Genomic DNA, 4,732 nt, shown 5'->3' with positions numbered 1-4,732 from the left:
TTCTGTAGGCGGAGCTTAAGGTTAACATTGAGACCCTGATTGGTCGGATGAAAACACAGCCAGATAGTTTTTTTTTAACCAACTTCGGTAAATTGTAGTAAGGAGAAGTTAGAGGGGAGTTGCTTCGGAGACGGCGAGGTGAGCGGAGCTGTGCTGTCAGCCGTCCACTGACGAACACCGACAAGGTAATGAACGCACGCGATGCCGCATAACAGCGCATAAAGCTTCACTCAGAACTGCAGAAGTCTCATCTGTTGCATCCCCTTTTTACGTAATACTAGTGTCGGTCGTCAATCAAAGCTCATGGTGTTCACATTTGCCACTTAAAGTAAAAATCTGAAACGCGATGATTTTTCTGTTATATAGTTATTGAGAAGCCACATCAGCCACTGTAATTTACGACAAGTTAGATAAGTAATTAAAGATAATTGAGGGTCACTGTAGACCATTTTGATAGTTTTCTCTTTTGTGAAACTTAATTTAAACCTAGATAATAGATGTGATATGGCATAGGTCATCCTTCGATTCATTGTAGAACTTGGAAACCCATTCAGGGAATATTCGTTCACATTTTTGTTGAACGCAGCTGGTTTTTACCGTCCTGTATTAAAACATTTCCTTTTATCAATAGTGCAATTTATAAACGATGTTTTGTGAGTAGAATAAAATTTCCAATGGTGAACTTAACTGCTTTTTCGACGTTATTTTACCAGCTAACTAAAAATAGGAAAGCCTTGAACCCCTTCCACTAAATTTAGTTAGTATTAAGATTTCTTTACAGGGAGTGTAGTGGAGCTGACGCTGAAATCATTAAGTATTTGGTTGTATCATCGCTAGTTTCACTGAACTCTTCTGAATTCTACATGTCATGTGTGGTCTGGCGTCTCCTTACCAGCAACAGGTCCCAGGTTCAAACTAGTCAGTTCCCTAAAAAACACGCTCAGAGCGTCGTAGCGCGGAAGTGGTAGGGAGACACGATATAGAACAAACAGACACCACGCAGAATGTTTAGAAGTTACGAACTTATTATACGGTTTTCAGATTTCTTTGGCCGAAGTTTTTGTGTATTTTATTGCACTCATTGACACGAGCCTGCGTTTTGAGCGTCGGTCAGTTTATATGGAATCCACAGAGAAGAGCTCTTTCTCGCTGCTAAATTTTCGTGCAAAACATAATGTTTCATAGTCTTCCAAAAGCCCATTCCATCTCACAGTAAAGTCACTTTTCAAGCCTCTTCAGTCATGTTCCTCACACTGTCAGTTTTCTGGACTGACAACTGGTTTCAATCAATCTTTACGAAGTCTACCGCTGAAGGATTTGATTCCGCACAACCACGCCGAAATTACTCAAATCATTTGCTAACAGTCTTTTCCAAAAGTGTTTGCTTACCAAAAGTTTAAAGGAGCTGTAATGTGCACCAAGCACATCCTAGTTGCTTTACATCTACACCTGTCTTTCGAAAACAACTGATGGACTCCCCACATCATTCTGTGCCATCCCACACCATTGGTCAGAGAGTAGCAGCAGTCGCACTAGGGAATTACTGTCCAATCTGCCGATTCCCTGTAACATTCTGTGCCATCTCACACCGTTTGTCAAAGAGTAACAGCAATCAGACTAAGAAATTATGGTCCAATCTGCAGACTCCCTGCAACATTCTGTGGCATCTCACTCCATTGGTCAGAGAGTAGCAGCAGTCGGATTAGGGAATTATGGTCCAATCTGCAGATTCCCTATAACATTCTGTACCATCCCACACTATTGGGCAGAGAGTAGCGGCAGTCCAACTAGGGAGTTACGGTCCAATCTGCAGACTCCCTGTAACATTCTGTGCTATCTCACACCATTGGTCAGAGCGTAGCAGCAGTCAGACTAGGGACTTACAGTCCAATCCGTAGACTCTCTATAACATTCTCTGTCATCCCACACCATTGGTCAGCAGTTGGACTGTGGAGTTACAGTCCAATCCACAGACAACCTGCGACATTGTGTCTTATTCCACAGCATTGGTCAGAGAGTAGCAGCAGTCGGACTAGGGAATTACGGTCCAATTCGCAAACTCTCTATAACATTCTCTGCCAACCCACACCATTGGTCAGAGTAGCAGCAGTTGGACTACGGAATTATGGTCCAATCCGCAGACTCCGTGTAACATTCTGTGCCATCTCACCCCATTGGCCAGACAGTAGCAACTGTCGGACTCGGAAATTACCGTCCAATCTGCAACCTCCCTATAACATTCTGTGCCATCCCCCACTATTGGTCAGAGAGTAGGAGCAGTTGGACTAGGGAGTTACGGACCAATCCACAGACTACCTGCAACATTGTGTTCCATTCCACACCGTTGGTCAGAGAGTTACTGCAGTCGGACTAATTACAGTTCAGTCTGCAGACTGCCTGCAACATTCTGTGCCATCCCACATCATTGACCAGACAATAGCAGCAGTCGGACTAGGGAATTACGGTTCAGTCTGCAGACTCCCTGCAACACTCTGTGTTGTCTCATACCAATGGCGAGAGAGGTGCAGCAGTCGGACAATGAAATTACCATGCGATGCAGAGGCTGCAATTAACAGCACAACACAAACGATTGCATTAGACTACTGTCGTGACTGGGAAGCATGGATTGCTGGTGAGTGTTCAGTGATCAATTGGGGTTATGCACATGACCATATTCAGCGAATAATTGTGTCGACTTAGAAAGAGGTCGCATTTTTCAAATGTTTCAGAGAGATTGAACGGTGTTACTCTTGGTGTTATGACATGAAAAGTCGTCGAGTGTGACTTTAGGTCACAGCCGGTGGTGATTCGAGGTAGGCTTATGGCGCAGCAGTACATCACAAACATCCTGCGTCCTCACATGTTACGTTTTGTGCTATTTTTCAACAGGACAACGCTCATCCACACATGGCATTTGTCCATGTGAACGGTCTGCGTGATATTGAGGAACTAGTGTCCACCAGGATCCTCAGCTCTCTCCCCAATGGAAAAGGTGTGGTGTCATCTCTGACGTCAAACTCCCACTTTGCCAGTACCCTCATACATCAAGGACGAGTTACAACAGTTGTCGGCCAGCGTGGCTCAGGAGTGGATACAACGCCTTTGCAACCCTTGCCGACCGAGTAAGGGTATCAATTAAACCCAGAGGGAATGCAACGTCATACTCATAAGCTGACTCATACTGCCATGTTCTTCATCAGTTTGCCTCGACTTTGTAATCACTGAAATATGGGCATGTACCCTCCCAAGCTGTGAAGTTTCGTCTCCTATGCCCCATTGGGTTCTTCTTTTTCCCTCGCTCAGTACGCAAACGAAACAGGACGTAAAATTTTTTATACTGTCGTGGAGTGGCCCCGCTTTGCACTATATCGTTTCTGGCGGCGTAAATGTGAAGTTATAGCTGTAGTAAGCCACTGCAGTGCGAATGACTTAGAGCAGGGGTATCCAACCTTTAGAGGACGGATATTTCTGGGCCGCACAAACCCGATGCGCAAAAAATAGAATCAGTTTATCATAACGTTACATCTGTTACAGATCGTGTCTTAGGTGCCCACTTCCTGGGCCACAGATTGGAGACTACTGGCTAAGAGGGACGGCAGAGCACGTGTGTCTATTGTGTCCCCGTGTGCGCCGTCATTCTCGTTGTGCACAACACAGAGATAAGAGGGGAAATTGCTTGCCCAGTATAGAACTTATCTTGAACAACATACTGAATATCTCAAGCGTCATCGCGGTTCAAGCACTGCCAACACGATAACACTGCAAATCTCCACTCTGTGTCAACAGTGGAACGAGCGGGACAATGACGCCCCGAGACACGCCTGGAAGCAAAACGTTCCCGTTATTAGCCTTTATTCCGTCGCACGGAGTCTGCAGTTTTCATCTACATCTACATCTATACACCACAATCCACCTTGCGGAGCGTGGCGGAGGGTAATCTGTGCCCCACTGTCACTTTCCATTCTTTCTTGTTCCAGTCGCAAATACACTCATGCTCATAAATTAAGGATAATGCTGATACGTGGTGAAACAACCCTCTGGTGGGTTGTTTGCGAGCTTAAATCAGCTTGGGGTATGATCATGCGGTGCATTTGACATGCGGTCGTCGCACGGTGGCGCTGGCAGCAGTCTAGATACGCAGAGTATGGTGCAGCGAATAAGTGTGCAGACGTTTTCACACGTGCTAATGGTGACTGTGTGTTGAAAATGGCTCAAAGAACACGTATTGATGACGTTATGAGAGGTAGAATACTAGGGCGACTGGAGGCTGGTCAAACACAGAAGGGCGTAGCATGGGCCCTCCATGTGCCACAAAGTGTGATCTCAAGATTGTGGCGACGATTCCAGTAGACAGGAAACGTGTCTAGGCGCTACAGTACGGGACGTCTACAGTGTACAACACCACAAGAAGACCGATATCTCACCACCATCAGTGCCTCCAGACGGCCACGGAATGCTGTAGGTAGCATTGCTCGGGACCTTACTGCAGCCACTGGAACAGTTGTCTCCAGACACAGAGTCTAAAGACGACTGAACAGACACCGTTTATTCGCCCAGAGACCTGCAAGTTGCATTCCACTGACCCCTGGTCATAGGAGAGCCCATAAAGCCTGGTGTCAAGAAAACAGTACATGGTCATTGGAACAGTGGTCCCAGGTTATGTTCACGGACGAGTCCGGGTATAGTCTGAACAGTGATTCACGCCGGGTTTTCATCTGGCGTGAACCAGGAA

Source organism: Schistocerca serialis, chromosome 12, assembly GCF_023864345.2.
Source record: "Schistocerca serialis cubense isolate TAMUIC-IGC-003099 chromosome 12, iqSchSeri2.2, whole genome shotgun sequence".
Lineage (NCBI taxonomy): Eukaryota > Metazoa > Arthropoda > Insecta > Orthoptera > Acrididae > Schistocerca > Schistocerca serialis.
This window is presented reverse-complemented; position numbering follows the sequence as displayed.